This window comes from Carlito syrichta, unplaced genomic scaffold (assembly GCF_000164805.1).
Source record: "Carlito syrichta isolate Samal-C Ts95f unplaced genomic scaffold, Tarsius_syrichta-2.0.1 Scaffold287858, whole genome shotgun sequence".
NCBI lineage: Eukaryota > Metazoa > Chordata > Mammalia > Primates > Tarsiidae > Carlito > Carlito syrichta.
This window is the reverse complement of record NW_007231954.1, coordinates 89960-108665: the sequence shown is the minus strand read 5'-3', so window position 1 is coordinate 108665 and position 18706 is coordinate 89960.

The following is an 18706-nucleotide window of genomic DNA, read 5'->3' as shown; positions in this document are numbered from 1 at the left end:
ACCAAGTAATTGTTTAATTCTCTGCAGACACCAAGTGTTCTAAAATTTAGTACTATTTAGTACTATTTAAATTTAGATACTATTTACCCAGAGTTAGCAGAGACCACAAAGGTTTAAGGCTAAGTTCCAGAAGACTGTCCCCCACTTCAGCTGCCAATTGCAAGCAGTGGGTTCCCAGGTTACTTAGAGTTATGTCTGACTTGACTACAAATTGATGGTTTCTGCAACTCCCTCCTCAGGTTAGATAATTTTCTTTAATGGCTCAGAGAAATGCTTTACCTATATTTACTAGTTTATTATGAAGGATATTATCAAGAATATGAATGAACAGTCAGATGGGGAGGTAAGTAGGGCAAGTTATAGGAGCTGGTGAAGAACTTTCATTCCCTCTCTGGGCCTGTCATTCTCCCAGCACTTCAATGGAAACTCTTTGCACCCCTTCACTTAGGGTTTCTATGGAGGCTCCATTACATAGTCATGACTGATTAAATCATTGGTCACTGATGATTGAACTCAGTCTCTAGCCACTTCTGCTCCCAGGATGATGGGTATAGGGTTGAAAGCTCGGTGGCTCAGCCTGTAATCCCGCACCTTTGGGAGGCTGAAGTGAGTGGATTGCCTGAGCCTGCGGGTTCGAGACACGCCTGGGCAACTTGGTGAGCCCTCATCTCTACAATAAATCAAAAAATTAGCTGGGCGTGGTAGCATGTGCCTATAGTTCCAGCTACTTGGAAGGCTGAGGTGGAAGGATCGCCGGAGCCCAGCAGGTCGAGGCTGCGGTGGCTGGGAGCAGCCACTGCACTCTAGTCTGGGTGACAGAGTGAGACTCCAACTCAAAAAAAAAAAAAAAAAAAAGGAAGTTTCAATGCTCTAATCACATGACTAGTTCCTCTGGCAACCCCAGTCCCCACTGTAAAGCTATCTAAAAGTCATCAATCACTGTCATTAGCATACAATAGACACACTTATCACTTCTGGAATTCCAAGGGTCTTAGAAGCTCTTGTGTCAGGAACCAGAGATGAAGACCAACTACATATTTCTTATGTCACAGGTACACACAGTTGCAACCTGGCAAATAGCATTTTGCTAATAATAAGTTAGGAGTAGTGCTCTCAACCAAGTCCACTGGGCTCCTGTACTGAAAAGGCAACAGGCACTTATCTGCAACTAAACAGCCAGGGGAAGCATCAGTTCATCCCTGAATGCCCTCTTAGAAGAAAAATCACTGGCCAGAAGAGAGGATAAAATGCTGGGCCTCCATCTTGAAGTACCACACGTTTTGAATAAGGGCTATTTGAGCCTTCTGGTGATTGGATTCTGGAAAAATTTAAGAAATATCCTTTACCTGGACATGAAATGTCTGTGTAAAAGCAGATAGGCAATGCTATCCCAACCATGAGAGAAGGCAATAACAACAATGTGTTTGAATCGTCAACTAGATCATTAAAGTTGATGGAGCCAGGAAAATACAAGCTCTTTCACTAATGGAATCTGCTCACTGGGTCACAAAAGAGGGCCAGCAGACACCCATAGTTGTCTGGTTTGGGCTCCAGCTGCATTGAAGGAGTATTCTGTGGTTCTGATACAACTCTTAAAGAAATCATTCATATCCTGTTGGGTATAGCAATCCCAACATATACACTTCACCAGAGACAAATTTGCCATTTGTTGAAATGGTCCTCTGTAAAGAGAGAGAGTTGTTTTGACTTAAAATGAATTCAAGTTTAATCTAAGCTGAGACCAGATTCACATCTCAATAGGACTCTGTCCATTAGAGTACCAGTGGTTTGGGCCATATTAAAATAGAGAAGTCTCTGTCACTGACCATGTTCAAAAGGAAGTAAGACAACTACCTCTCAGAATGTGGCAGAGGGGATTTAATTTATAAACAGGAAGAGAAAAGAGGGGATTAACCTTAATGTCCTTAAAGGTTTTGTTAACTTAATATTTAAGTTCTAAGGCCAAGTCTAATGTGATCTGAGATTGATCCTGTTATCAACCTGAAAGACCTCAAGGAGACCAGTGGATTCTTTGGTGACCCAAAAAGCTCAGGTTGCCTTAAAAAAATTCTATCAGTCCAGAAATGGAATATACTGTAGTCAACCCAGCCAGTCAGAGATCTTTCTAAAGGAGAGGAAAGATTGGAAAGGAATGGCCAGAGACTAAACGAAAGTGTTCAGTGCTCACCTCTGAATCTGCATCCTCAAGACTGGTCCCAAATGAAACCCTACAAAAGGGCATCCAATCCCTCTCCCTTCACCTGAATCCTCCTTAAGGTGTGTTGGGGCAGAAAAAGCTTACTGTGCTGGTGGAAGCAGGGTCAATGCCAAGGGTCTTCTGTCCTTGAGTAACTGGGTCTGAAGCACAGGTCAATGACCTTTCTGTCCATGTGGAATAGACTCTTTAAAGTCACCTAATATGAAATCTTCTCTTGGAGCCCTGATAGTTGGATTGGTCTTTCTTGGAAGCCCTTTATTTCTGGATTGTGTCCCATAAAGCTCCTTGTTTCTGAGAAGTCAGCAAGCCCAAGTGAGTGCTCTGCCCTGGAGAAGCCACACAGAAATGAGTTCAAGAAGAAAGGAGGCATGGGACAGAATTTTGGATCTTCCTAGTCCAGTCAAAGAGGCTCCTCTAGATTTGGGTCAGCTCTTCTTGACCAGCACCAGAAGAATAGGGTTTGGGCCCAAAATCTTAGGTTAATGAACCTTGGGAGCAGATGTCAGTCTCTGAGCACTTGGCAAGTGTGAATAAATATTTGTGGAATCAATGAGCAAGTGAATCTGCATAGCTATAGCCTATTAGGGTTTTAGAGGGGGCTGATTAGTGGGGGGTGGTGGTAGCCAAAAGAAATAAATAACTTTTTTCAAGACTGTGATTTTGGCTTCAGATATACATGGCTAACATTTGGCATGTGTTACCTTCTTTTTTAGAGACTCCTAGATTCCTAGTCAATGAGATAAGCCTTGAGCCCTGATGGACCCAAACCAATGACAATAAACATTGAGTGATGAGGCTGGAGGGTCATTTCCATTTCTTCTATCATCACAGACTGATAATGAGTTATTTGCATTCATGACTAACACCTGTTCACTTTATCCTGATACAGAGTCTGTGTTTTCCTCCCTTACTCCTCAGAGTCTTGGCTTCAATCCCATGTGGCTGTTTAAGCCCTGGATAGGGAGGCTTCTGATCAGGCTCTGGGTTATCAGCTCTGTCTCAGTAGCAGCCCTGCTGATGCAAAGACAAGTATCTAGCATTTGCTCTCAGCAAACTTGATTTCTTGGGACTTTTATGGTGGGGGTTCTGTTATTGTCATTGACTGTATATTTTTCTTTAAATTCTTAAGGATCACAATACTGCCACTGTCTATGGAGTGTAAAATTAAAAGTTCCAGGGCTGGGTACATGCTAGACATTGCTGTGTATGTCCTAGCAGGATGTGGTGACAGCCTGATCTGGCAGCAGGTCTGCAACACAGCCAGGGCTCACAGTAGCCTTTCTCCTGCAGCAACGGTGGGAATGGTGATGTTCCCAAAGGGTCTCAGCTGTGACTGAGCACTGGAGCAGATCTCACGCAAAGGCTGTCATGGCTCAAAACAGCTTCTCAAAAGGCCTGGTCAAGGGTCAGTTATGCTACATTATCAGGACAAGACCCATTTGTGACTTGTTTTAATATTTCTTTTCACATAGATGAGATAAGTTAATTTCTCATTAGCTTTGTGGGTTTTTATCCTCTAAGAATTATATAAAAAATAACTGTGTTGCTTCTCAATTGGAAACATGAATTCTATTTATATGCATCTAAGGTAAGACTGGTCTATCTCATTATATACATCCATCTGTATAGATGTGTATACTATATACCACACATCTGAAAACAAAGCACTCAAGCGATCAAACCTCTCCAAAGGGGTGACAGAGCCACAGGCCCTTCCTGTGTCCCAGCTTCGGACAATGAAATTGGTTCCTTTTCTTCCCTTGCTGATTACCCGTAGGATTAGGACAACCATGCTGTGGGAGCATGAACCAGACATCATTTGTCAGTGACAGCTGTCTGGACAGTTGGGGAGAGCCTGGAACTCTCCTGGCTAGCTGTTTTTCGGTGACCTTTCATATTGCCTGCGGCACACAAGCTCTGGGAAATAACATCTCCAAACTAAAATACCAGTCACTTTTCACTCACACGGTCAGAATTCCTGCTCCAGATCTCCGATCTGTTACTACATCCTGCCGCCTGTTTCACTTCAGCTCTGGAGTGCATCTGCTCCCTGCCCCTGCCCCCACATCAGCCTGGAGCCTCCACTTCCTACTTCCACTGCCCTCTTTTGACAAGACTCTAGGCTTGCTGCCAGGTATTCATAGAACAAGCAATCTGAGAATTTCAGAGTGAGAAATAGGGATCTGAGCATCCACTTGTCCCAAATGCCCTACTACCCTGGAAACTCACTGGACTGAAGAATAGTTGTTCCTTTTTGGTGAGTAACAGTCTTAGGATACTGCAGTTCAGCAAGACTTGCATTCGGAATATGGATCCAGTGTAGGACCATGTGCTGTGTTGTCTTTATCTGAGTTTTCTCCATGGTTTCCTGCTTAATTTGGGCATAATAGTCACCATGGTGTCCTTAATACACTAAAATGAACTGGAAACATGATCAAAAATGTTAAAACATTAAAATTCTGAGACACAACTGGCATGCATATATTATATTTTGTAAGAGAAAAGGAAGGAAAGAAAGGGGAAGCAGAAGGAAGAGGAAAATGGAAGAAGGGAGAGAGAAAGGAATGAAAGCAGAAAGAAAGGATGGAAAGAAGGGATGGAAGGATGGATGAAAGAAAGGAAGAAAGAAAGAAAGAAAGAAAGAAAGAAAGAAAGAAAGAAAGAAAGAAAGAAAACTAAACATTTCCAATTCAAATTTATGTGCGTTCCAGGAATATGGTTCTAAACTACATGAGTAAGAAACCCTCCAATCACCACTTTTAGTACCATTTATAAAGAAATACTTTCACATTCAGCATTTGAAAGGTACTATGTGTTTTTTCTAATCTATCACCAAAGCATTAAATAAAAAAGCAAGTGACTGCAATACAGTGAGACCCATGCCGCCTCCAATTGAAGAAGACAGAAAGCACAACGAAACAAGTGACACACTGCCAGGGTGAGAGTGTAGAGGAGGAAGCAACTGAGACCAGCTGTAAAGGATGGAGTATCTGCTCAGAGCCAGAGACAGAGGTAAAGCATGAACATCAAGAGTGCAATCCAGATGGGGCACTAACTTATCTCCTAAAACCGTAGTTGAAATGGAGTTGGAGGATCTTATAGAAGCATCTGTGTCTGTTACTATAAACCTTGACAACTGAACGTTCAGCTCATCGTCTTTGGACATCAGTCAACCTATAAGGTTACTTCGGTCTAACGTTTTCCTTAGAATAGAGCAAGTAGACAATCTGACAGTATTACCCTAGATGAGGCATATGCCACTAGAGGCTGAATATTTTAAAGTGATAGATAGACTGTGGGTAACTAGCAACGAAGAAAGTGCCTAAAAGCCCATCTCTGGTTCTCAGACATTCTTCTAAATTGCCCTGAGCATTCTTTCTCTACCATTATGCACTGTAGCTTTTAAAAGAATTTCCATCCCCTAAATCTTCTACTTCCTACAAATTAATCAATGATAGGACCTTCTGACTACATAGAAAGCAAATAAACATTGGTTACATAGATGAAGGGCTAATGGGTGAATAAGGTCAGCCTGCCACGCCTTACACGTGTGAGGACGACAGGAAAAAGGAACAGAAAGCAGTTCCCTCCACTCCTCCAGGCTCCAAAGGTGCTTTCCCATTGGACTTTTTGCCTCCCAATGTGTAAAGGCAGACTTAGAAAAGGGAGAGAAGTCATATTTTTATTAGTCTATTTGGAGAATCTGGCTGATGTTTTCTCTCTCAGAGTGCATGCCAAAGAAGAGGGCCAGCACTATTTTGGAGCCAGAGCTTTCCCTGGCAGCCTGCCTGGTGCCCTACCAACCCAGGATGTCCTGTGGCCTTTGGGCACTCCTCACTTAGCCCTTCCTTCCAGCCATGGTCCTCTAATTCAATCTTTTTACCCTCTCCTCACTTCCATCCCAAAGAACCCACAGACCCCATCAGGATTGGCAATAAATGGTGGGTGGGGTACGGGGTAAGACTTGAGAAAGGGAGAGCCTCCTTTCTTTTTGTTTGTTTTTGTTTTTAGGAACAGAAAAGCACTTAGTAAAAAAAAAAAAAAGTACAACAGACTGACTATAATAGCCTTCTTTGCCAATATAAACTCACATACTTCATAGGCTGTCTGTTCTCAGGGACTGATTCAGGATGACAACTTCTTTATCGCTGACCCAGAGAGTCCCCAGAACTGCCTGTGCCCTGCAGTCAGGGAGGCTAATGCAGACAGATCCTCTGGGGGAATTCTGCTCAGTCAAAGGAAGGTCTCCATTAAGTCTTTGGCTGACTGTCACAAGTCACTGTGAACTCACAGGCTGTCTTAGGAAAGGACATTTACTAGCAGGGTGACCTTTGTTCCTGAAGATAAATGAATGAAAATAACACTGCTTTAGTTTTCTCCTGTTAGCTGGGCTGTGTTGGATGCTCTACAGCCAACTTAGAAGAGAAACTGACGTTCTGCGGAACACATCAGTGACAGACTGGCCCTAGCAAGCCTAGACTGTGCCACTGAATTTAAAGGACAGTGAAGTGAAGCTATGATGGCTTGCTCTCTATTTCCTGCCACTCTTACCTTGGTTCTCAAATTCTTCCCATTGGACTGTGTATTTGTTTCTTTCAATTCCCTTGCAAGGCAAGTGTCTTTTTATTTTAGGACATACTGTCTTAAAATTTTACCTTTGAGCCTTTCAACAGTTCTTCCTGTTGCTTTCAGGCCTTTAGTGGACTATATGAAATGCTCATTTAAGTCTGAGTGGACAACAGCTCTAGAAGGCTCAGAGCCCAAGGCCTAATTTACTGGAAATCTTTACCTTGATGCCAAGTTAGGTTAATGTGTCACTTCCCTCAAGGGTAATTGCACTTAGTGCTCTATTCAAAACTGGGATGCATGTCAACAAATCACCCCTCCTAGTGAGGTAAGTGGCTACCTCCTATTATGACATGGGAGGCCTGTGGCTGAGGGTTTTGCTTGTGCTCATTCTGCCTATTGTTTGGTTACTCAAAGCCATACTATCACAACTTGTAACTGCCTAGAGCCAGGGACCTCCTGACAAGGGCGTCTTATCACAGTTGCCTAGGATTTCAAAGCACCACTCTATGTAGAAGGAAGAGTTGAAGGCATCACACATCCTCAGACATCTTAACTGGACCATGATTAATGTCATGCCTAGATATTTACCCTTACCATGGAAGACAAGACAACCTTCATCCAATGCTTTGCTAAAACAATGGGTGATATCAGCCCAGTTTTGTCACATGAGTAATAAATACATTGTCCTTCTTAAGCCTTTTATTCATTGATTTTTAATTTGGGGACCTGGTAGGGAAGGAGAATGGTTAGGCCGAGGAATATAAACTCTATAAACAGCACACACACACACACACACACACACACACACACACACGTCCTTCTTATGGTATCTGTTCTTATATGTGATGGTAAATTGAGAATGGGGAATAACCTGCATTTCGATGGTAGTAGGTGTGAAACTGCCAATGATAAACACAGTTCTAACTTGAAGTACCAACCCACTAGACAAGTTATGGAGAACTAAAGTTGTTTTATGTGGCATACTACTAGTTGAAAGGGATAAGGGGCCTGAAGCCAGGCAGAAAGGTCTAGCACCTTGTAGACAGTGACATGGCTATGGAAATACCTCTGAATCAAGTGACTTTTTATTTAGGACATACTCTTAAAATTTTACCTTTGAGCCTTTCAGCGGTCAGTAGGTTGAGGAACAAAAAGGTAGAAGAAGGGCAAATTCATTCTTTCCACTTATCAGAGATGTGACCTTGGGCTTGTTACTTCTAACTTTAATATTTTAATCTTTAAAGTTGAGATAGTGATCACAGGATACTCAAGTGGATGAAATGAAGTACATGGGAGAATTTGACTTGGCACCTGGCTCATTGTAGATAGTAAGGGTTGGTTGAATTTAAATTGGATTAGGAACCAGGGATGGTTGCCCACACTTCTGCAATTCTGGGTTATGTTCACTGCTAACTCCAATCCTGAGTGGGTACAGATCAGTAGATCCTTAGAGAAGTCATAAACGCCATTACTTCCATATCCATCCAGTGGTTCCAGCATTTTGTCACTAAGACTAGACCAGGGATTTGATTTCTCTGGGCCAGCCTGTTAATGAAGTTCACCGCCAGACATCAGCACCTGGGACCAGCCTACAGGCCTGTGGCTGTTCACAGCAGTGACATGGATGAACTAGCTTACATCTACTAAAAACATAGCTTCAGGCTGTATTTATCTGCCTTGTCATTTGTCATACCTCAGGTTTCCTTACCTAGGATTTAATTCTCTTCCTCAGACTATTTCATTTCTTTTTACTTAACCCAGAGTTTTATTTATGGGAGAAGTCTGTCCTAGGTTAGGAGAGATCACCCTTCTTCACTTGGTAAACCTGTGGCAGCCACAGACAGTTGTACAGCTGGACCCGTTGCCCACAGTCTAGCCATGGCTGCGCGAGGTTTCCCTGAGATTTCTTCCATTCTCTTTCTACCTAGAAATTCCCATGTCTTCATGTGTCTTTAGAAGACAGTTTCACCTGAGATTCTCAGACAGATGGTTCCATTTTTCCTTAGATTTCCATTGCTACATAGCTTTCATTTTCCAATTCCTTTGCCATGTCTTTGCTTAGTTCCCTTTTTATTTTCTTAAATTTTATGGGCCCTTTAAAAATTTTTACGCACATTCTTCACTTTCAGTTACTTCCTCTGAATGCTTATTGGATGCTCCAAGCTCTGTTATCTTTGTTTTAGACTTCGTCAGTCTCACCATACGAACCTAGGGGGTCTTGTTCATCTTCATGAGTAGAGCCCATCAGGCACCACCTGAAACCTGTTAGCTGGTCAGAGGCTCATGGAACAAACTCTTCAGTGCGGTTGCACTGGGGCTAAGAGTTTAATGACAATGACCTACAAGCTGCCCTACTTGTGTCTCACAGCTTTGAGGGGAAGATACAGGGTATGGGATTGAAGATGAAAGATAGAGCAATAGGGTCATTCAGGAATTTTGTCCTCATCTTTTAGGGATAGGGAGGTATTGAAAAAACAGTGACTGAAGAGACTGGACATAATTCAATGGAGATGTCCTCCTGGCAAGTGAGCTCAGCAGAGAAGTCAGGACTGGATTGAGGAATTAGTGGGGAAGAAACCATGACTCAAAGGCAGTTACCCAGAGAGAGCATCTAGAGAAAGAAGACAGGCGAGGGTTGTATCTGGGCATGCCAGCACCTGGGGTGAGCTGAGGAAGGGAAATCAGTGAAGAAGCAGAAGAAGAACAGTCCAAGAGGTGGAAAGAAAATGAGAAGTGAAGGCACCAGTTCCGAAGGAAAAAGTTTTAGCCTGGAAATTGGAGAAAGTGTCACTGAGAGGATGAAATCCAAACTGTAGAAAAATTGTAAAACAATACATCAGTAGATCCCTTCTTTCTTTCTCTCTCTCTCTCTCTTTCCTTTCAGAAAGTAGGATTTACTAAGAGGACAGAAAAGTTCCTGTGGGAGGGGACCCAAGGGGGTTGCCCACCAGTAGATTCTTAAATCCAAATTCCTTAGTGGCAGACGTCTCCATGTGATCTCATACTGCTTGCATCATCACTTGCTGGTGCACGTAACTAAACTCACATCTCTGCCTCTGCCTTCACACCAGTTCTCTCTTCTGCCTGGAATTCTCTCCTCTAGGTATTCTCATGGACATTTGCTCACATTTCACAAGCAAACTCTTCATAAACTCATTTCATGACTACCCAATATGGTATCACTCCCAACTCTATGTCATACGAAGAATTTTCTTCTTCATATATTTGTTGCTATGTTTTCCCTTTACTCTTGAATGTTAACACTATGATAAAAAAAATTATTCCTTGTTCACTGCTGTTTACCCAGAGCCTAGAAGAGGGGCAGGCACGAAGTCAGCCCTTATGTTAATTGATTTTATATGTCTGAGTTAAGGGGTACCCAGATAGGCAGTAAAATATTATTTCTGGATGAGTCTGTGAGGGTGTTTCCAGAAGAAATTAACACTTGAGTCGGTAGGTTGAGGAAAGATCACCAATGTGGGCATCATCCCATCCATTGAGGACCCAATTAGAACAAAAAGGCAGAAGAAGAGCAAATTCATTCACTCTGTTTGAGCTGGGACATCCATCTTCTCCTGCCCTTGGACACCAGTGCTCCTAAAACTCAGACTAGAATCATTGGTTCTGCTGGTTCTCAAGTCTTCTAACTTGGACAGAATTACACCACTGGCTTTCCTGGTTCTCCACCTTGCAGACAGCAGATTATAGGATGTCTCTGTCTCCATAACTGTATGAACTAAATCCCACAATAAATCTCACTCTCTCACCCTTTTCCTCTTCTCTGTGTCTCTCAAGATTTTATATATATATATATATCACCTGTATCTCTCTTCTACAGAGTAACAGAACCATAGGATATATGTCTCTCTCTCTCTCTCTCTCTCTCTCTCTCTCCTAATACAGCTCTCAATATTTATTGAAGAGAGAAAAGAATGAAGGAGAAAGGATGTAAGAAGACAAGACAGGAGGGAGAAAAGAATGCAGATGCAGCATATTTGTTGAAAAACTCAAGCAAAGCAGCAGCCCAATAAAGATCCTTGGGCCATTTGCTTTAATACACATGGGAGAATGGTGTGCAGTTTTCATGTCAATTATTTATATATAGAAATCCATAAATGACTTTACACTGTTTCAGACAGCTTCATATACAATGGTGCCCTCAATACCTCAGTGTGTAAATAGTTGAGTCATTGAGAAAGGCAGTTTTTCTTCTGATGCACATTCTCTCTATAATAGAAGTTAGCCCCTTAAATTGCACACATTCTCAAAAAATGCATTTATGAAAGTCAAAGGAACTCAGTCATGGTGGGACTGGTCTGTATGATCATTAATTACAAAGAAATTTAGTCAGGATGTGGGGATTTTATACCAGCCCTAAAGCAAGACTTTTCTCTGTTCTCTGTTGACGTCCACATACCTGTGGGAGCTCCCACAATAATGAGTGTAATTTTTCTTGTCTTGCTCTACACTCAGGCTTGTTACCTCATACCAACCATGAAACTAAATGCATGTTCGAGATTCAGTCTTAGAGATACTCAACTCTCTTAAGGAGTTTGCCCACAACTGTTTTCCTAGACCGAATTCTATAAGAAACTGCATATTGAGGAGTTTGTGAAATATTTTTGGTAATTAGGACTACTTTATAAAAATCAAAATAAAAATTTACCTTAATTATGGTTTTACCCCAAATAAAAAATTTATATCACATATAACAATAAAAAACTCTCAACATCTACAAAATAAAATGTCCTTCTCCACTTCTCATTTGTTGTTTAAGTACATTCCATTTTATATCTGGTTATTCTAAGAAGGTGGTGACTAACGAAGAGATTAGGAATATAAGATCATGAGAAAAGCCTTGATTATGTGTTCGGGGTGTGTGTGTGTGTGTGTGTGTGTGTGTGTGTGTGTGTGTGTGTGTATGCACTGTGCATTTGCTCATGTTTTTGTGCCTACTCCAAAATTCATGTTGAAATGTAATCCCAATGTGACAGTATTAAAAGGTGAGACCTAGGCCAGGTGTGGTGGCTCAGTCTGTAATCCCAGCACTTTGGGAGGCCAAGGCAACAGGATGGCCTGAATCCAGAGGTCCATGACCAGCCTGGGCAACTTGTGAGACCTCGTCTCTACAATAAATAAAAAAATAAGCTGGGCATGGTAGTGCATGCCTGTAGTTCCAGCTACTTGGAGGGCTGTGGTGGAAGGATTGCCTAAGTCCAGCAGGTCAAGGCTGTGGTGGCTGTGAGCATGCCACTGCACTACAGCCTGGACAACAGAGTGAGACTCTAATTCAAAAAAAAAAAAAAGTCGAAACCATTTAAGAGGTAATTAGGCAATGAGGGCTCTGCCGTTATAAATGGTATTAGTCCTTTGTAGGAGCTGGAGAGAATGAGATAGGTCCTTTTGCCTTTCCACTCTTCACCTTGTGAGGATACAGCAACAAAGCACCATGTTAGAAGCAGAGAGCAGCCCTCACCAGACACTGAACCTACTGGCACCTTGATCTTGGACTTCCCAGCCTCTAGAACTGTGAGAAGATAAACTTCTATTGTTTATAAATTACCCAGTCTGACATATTTTTTAATAGCAACACAAATGTTCTAAGACAGTGCTCATGTGCACACACATTCACATTTGGTGTTCAATCTTTCAAAGTTATTGGGGGATGGTAATGATACTGCTGTTTGATGAAAGAAGCAGTCATTGATTCCTTCCTCTTTTTATTAAAGAAAGGGTTTTTTCCAGTTGATGTGTGAAAACTACAACTTATCTCCCTACCTCTTATTGGCTCTCAGGAGTCCATGTCAAAGAGTTACGTGGGGCCCCTTTCAGAGGCAGTGTGGCACATCTGAAAGTCTTCCTGAGGATCATGGAGCCTTGGGTTCTCACTCCCTATCTCTCTTAGCTCTATGACCTTGGGCAAGTGACTGAATCTTTTTGAGAACCTGCTGTCATAGTCTATAAAGCGGAAACCATTCTTTAGGCCCCTGAAGGAAGGCTCGTTTATGACTGAACTCCTTCATTCCCAGATTCTTCAGTTGTGGGTGTGGGGCGGGACATGTGACTGGGCATGCAGAGGGCTGATCCATAAGTGGGACCAGATAAGCTCACATGATTCACTCTGCTCATATCTGCTGGACCCGCTCAGCAGGCAATGCATGGGTTCTGGGCAGAGACCTGAGCAGGTGTCCCTCCACTTCGCCTAGGAACTTTCTCTGCAGCAAAATAATAATTAGCCCCTTTCCTAGCTTTAGTTTCTAATGGCAATATGGTGGTTACTCTGCAAAATAAATAAATAAATAAATAAATAAATAAATTCAGTGTGAACTCTGCCCCTAAACACACACTATCAACAATAGACTATCATGATGGTGCATGGGAAAAAGTAGAAGATTTGGAATTAGAGGACTGGGATCAGATGCTGGCCTATTTATTACTAGTTAGGTGACTGTGGGCCAGTTATTTAACCTCTCTGATTCTTTTTTCATCTGCAAAACTACAAGAATTATTCAGCAAGAATTAACCAACTTTTAACCCTCTCAGAGATCTTTGAAAGGTTAAATGGTTTAAACAAGATAATGTAGGTGTGGTGGCATTACAGCTGCTTGCCAATATTTTATTTTCTCAGTTCATTCTGGCTCACAAGATTGCACTCCTCCCCTCCATGAAGTCAGATGTAGTCACATGACTTGCTTTGGCCAATGAAATTTGAGCAGAAGAAACATGTACCACTTCCAGGAGGAAGTAGCCAAGAGCTAATACATGTTCTTCCCTGGTCTTTTTCTGCTGCCGTGACTAGTAGCCCAACCTGATGTGAAAGTGTCTCAAGCAAAAGTGGCCCCGACTGATGCTCTAAAATCTGCAGCTGGTCTTGCACAAATGAGACATAAGCCATTGCTATATGAAGCCAAGAATATTTCAGAGGTTGCTGTAAGCCTAAAGCTTTCTCAGGCATATTAGAAAAGCTTTGCCAAATATAACGTGCTCTATAAATATTGTTACCTCTATTGCAGGTATCTTGTAAGATCATGTTATACATGCCTAACAGAGACTCATGGTACATGAAAACACATCAGGACTATGGCTAATGCAGCATGGTCTCATCTTCTCACTGCCATCATCAAATGTCTACAGAGAACCCACTGTGTTTCTCATATTATTCCAGTCAATGCATATGCACTGCTTTCTTTTTGATGTTAAAACATCTTAAATACCAACTGCCTTTACTTTCAGCATGCCCTTTGAAAGCATAATAATGGCTCACCATCAAACTGCAGACTCATACAAAAAAGTCCTTTACTTTGTAGAACTCCTCTAGGTTACTGTTTGTCAAGAACAGAGAGGGTTGAACAAAAATACTTATGTGTATCAAGAGACATTCTACTTCAAGAGCTACATGGCAATTAATTAATATGTGCCAGCACAGACATTTTAAACTTTGTGTGAGCAAACTAGTGTGCCAACTCTGGATAATCTGGAAATGTCTGGCTGACTTTGTATGGAACCATTTCTTCTTCACTTAATATAAAGGAATATATACTAGTCCCTAAATGCCAGGGCTAGAAAGTGATGGGGTGCAGGAAATGCTACTCAAAATATGTCATCTTAGAAAGTGACAGACCTGAAGAAGTAGGAAGTTCACTCTCAGACCGCCTCCTGCCTTTCTGGGCGAGAGCTGACCGTAAAAGAATTCTCTGACCTACTTCCTTTGAAAGTAGGTCATAAGACCTTCCTGTGACAGGTGACCTGCCTATACCCGAAGGAAAGAAATGAAGACACAGATATATACCATGGAGAACTGGAACAAACAGGCCTTGCTAAGCTCCATCAGCTTATAATCAGTCGATTGTGCCCATTATGTCAAACCATACTTCTACATGACTTTCACTCTTCCTCAAATATAAGCATGAAAATACAGTTTTCCCTGTTTCTTTGGGTCATCATTTCTGAAGGCTTCTGTGTCACGTAAGATTTTGGTTAAATTTTTTGAGCTTTTCTCTTGATAATCTGTCTTTATTATAGAAGTTTTAGCCATGAACCCTGTGATGGTGAGGAAAAGATACAACTTTTTCTTCCTTACAAAAGACTTTTTAGAAGCTTTAAAAAAATATCTATTGCAGAATCACCAATACCCACTGAAAACTAATAAATTCACTGCGGGCAAGTTTTAAAGAAATACCAAAAATTGAATTGATTTCCTTTTATAAATTAGCATAAATCAAAAAATCTAAAGAGATGAAGGAAAATTTCCTCATGCTTACTCCCATTTCTAGTATTTATGTGGGCTAATGACAATAATAATTTTGAAGTAAGAAACTGGTAATCCAGTGCAGTGGCTAATGCTTGTAATCCCAGGAATTTGGGAGGCTGAGGGAGGAGGATCACTTGAGCCTAGGAGTTTGAGGCCGCAGTGAGCTGTAATCACACCATTATCTCCAGCCTGGGTCATAGAGCGAAATTCTGTCTCTAAAAAAAATCAAAAACCAAAAAACTTCCGGGGAACTTCATTTTGCTCCACACATTTGATTCCTTTAAAACCGTGCAAAGGGGCTATGAAGCTTTCATTGAACTTGGCTCCCATCTCAACTCTGAATTTTACTTTATGACCCGTTCTGCCATTAATAACCATCCTCTTCCCCTTTTCTCTTTCCGCTACTTTCCTCGGTTGTTCTCCTAACATTCTCCTTCCACGATAATCTCTCATCTATGGGCCGTGTGAACCTCATGATGAACTGAGCTCACAAACACTTCTATCAAATCAATGGGGCAGTTCAGCCACCATCCCCAGTCTCCAGCTCTACTGAGTGTTTTTCTCCCGTCTTAGCTTCATGGTATTTCAACACCCTATCACATCATTTCCAGATACATTAAATCACAATGAGCACTTTTGTAATATTGTTGGACTGACCAGTGTGAGATCTTTGAATGCACGGCCTTGCCTGCCATCTGATGCTGCAACTGAAGTACTGCTATGAATTGGCTCCAGAGCTCAGTATGACTCTACTCCCTCCTTCTTATGCTCATGCATTAATTCACTACACACTAAGAATACACCTTCTACAAGAAGCTTCCCCTGAGCTTTCAGGAGGGCAGAGAATGAGGTACTTTGAATGGGGTTTCCAGTCATGGTGATGAGTTCAAGGGCATCTGACTGAAGTTCTTGCTGCATCTCCATAAGATAGAAGCTTGTGTTTCTATTCAGCTGATGTAAAAAATACACCTCTTTTCAAGGCCATATGTCAGAGGGCTGTGGACTGGCACCCAGAGAAGTGAGATGAGAAAGGCTACACCCATCAGCATGGTGCCCCCCTCTGGATTTTTTGTAGAAATTCTATATATTTGCCAGGAGTTTCACTTCGGTGCTTAATTTTGTCAGCTGGATTCCTAGCCAAGCATGCTAGCTGTTTAATATTTCAGTTCTCAGTTGATTAATGACACCACACTACTAGAGAAAAAGATTCCATCATACATTCAGTCCTAAGTCATAAATTAAATTTTGAAGTTGGATGTTTGATTTCCAATGTAAGCTAGTTTTGCAGCATTTGACACACTTTCTTATGTTCGTGTTCTTGGGCGCAGGCTTCATTTCTTGCTCTCTATCTGTATATTTTATTCTCTAAGGGACACCATCAAAGACTTGTCAAATTTAAAGGTAGTTGAAGGGAAAGACTGAATTATTACGGAATTTTTAAAAAGTTCTTTATATTAACAAACAACATAGAAAAATGGTTAAGACATAGATACTGACATTGAACTTCCTTGCCTCAAACCCTGGCGTCCTTCCTTCCTAAGAGTGAGATCTTGAGCAAGTTACCTAGCCTCTTTTAATCTAAATTTTCTCAGCTAGATAATAGTTATAATTACTTTGTAAGTTTGGAGTAAATATTAACCTAAGGAAAGTGATCTGTGTGAAGTTTTTATGTCTGATATAAAATAAACATTTAGTAAATATTAGCACTGACTATTATGGCTAAGTAAAAATTTTATTAGACAAAAGTAATTTCAACAGTCACAATAGTTTTGATAATTTGCGCACCTACTACCTGCAATTTTACATACATCATTTTACTTAATTCCCACAGAAGCTTTATGATATGTGTATTATGAATTCATTTTGCAGGTGAATGATGGATAGAGAAGCTTCATCACTTACCTTAGAGACCATGACAACTGAACGTGATACAGCTGGACTTTATTTTTTTTAACTTTTTATTTAAAAAATGTGGGGTACAGTTCAGGGTTAGGTATACAAATGTTCATTATGCAGGTAGCCTTATTGATGAGGTGTGCCCCTCTCCCTCAGCAGATTCCCACTACTGCCAATCCCCACCCCAGTAGTTTCTCACTACTGCCAATCTTTTTCTTATAGTAGTACAATAATTGTTCAAGGTCCACTTATGAGTTGTTTCTGTGATAGACCACCTAGTATTATAGACTCTAAATCTATCCAAGTTGTCGTGAAGTTCACAATTTTGTCCTTCTTTATGACTGCATAATATTCCATTGTGTATGTGTACCACATTTTAAAAAACCAGTCCTTTTTCGATGGGTAGCATGGTTGGTTCCATGTTTTTGCTTACCCCTGGATTTTAAATGACATCTTTCTTTAACTGAAACCTATGTTCTCACCTTCTACTATACAGCCACCCTGCACGAGGCTCTTCACAAGCCTTTGTAGAGCTAACCCAGATGAATACTACACTGCTCCTGCCTTCAAGGAGCTTCCACTTCCAAGGGAAATAGGTTACTATTTTATAAGACAGACAGATACAAATTCTATAATGTAAGTGCATCTGTTTCTGAAAACTATGAAAAATATACTTTGTGAAAGGAAGTTCTTTCTTAGTTTTTTCTAACCTAACTAAATAGTCAATAATCACCTGTATCAATATTGAATGTTCTGTGAGATGAGAACAATCTTTTATTTATTGGAATGGTCTCATGTATCACTTTTCTGATTTCTGGATGATAAATGTTAGGAATGCCCTCACAAATATCTAAAACATTCCCTAGAAGCAGCATTGTCCTCATTGGGAACCATGGCAGATGTGGATTGTGAAATCAACTTGGTGAAGATCAGAAAGAAAGGAAGGAAAGGAAGGAGGTGGGGAGGGAAAGAAGGAAATAAGAAAATAAATAAAAGAATGAAAGAGAGAAAGAAGACTGAAATAAATCAAAGTAAAAATATCAAACTGTGTACTACCTAGTAAATGTAAGCATTGTTTTACGAGATTTGTTTTATTGTGTGTGGTATTTGTTTTATACACACATGTCTGTTAAAAAGGTTAGATTCTAGTCCTCTGGTCTGGCTAAAGACCATGAGACATCTTTCATTCAAAGATTCTGTACAGCATCAGGAAAGAAGTAATTGAGCAGAGGATTTAAAGGCAGTGCTCATTCTATATACTTAAACTGTTCCAGTGGGGGAGAATCCGACAGAGTCATGGTCACTCACATAGTTCCAGTTACAGAATTGAAGTTTGGATATAGAATATTTTCTTTCTCTCTTCCTTGAGTATATTTCTTCTCTTCTAATACAAAAATAGATTTGAAGATTCAAGTCAGACACACAAAAAGATGTTCATTAGCAATCAGGGAAATGCAAATCAAAACCACAATGAGATACTATTTCATACCCACCAGATTGGCAGACATTAAAAATTCTGACAATATCAAATACTGGCAATGAGGTGAGACAACAAGAACTCTCCTACAGGAAAATAAATCAGTATAAACACTTTGGACATCAATTTGGCATCATCTAGTAAAGTTAGCATGTGCATACCCTATCACTCAGCACTTCCCTGGGTTTATGATTTAGGAAAACTCTTGCACAGGTGCATACAATACACATAAGATGACATAAACAATACTGTTCCAGGACCATTGATTACAAAGCAAATAAGACAACCAACCAAC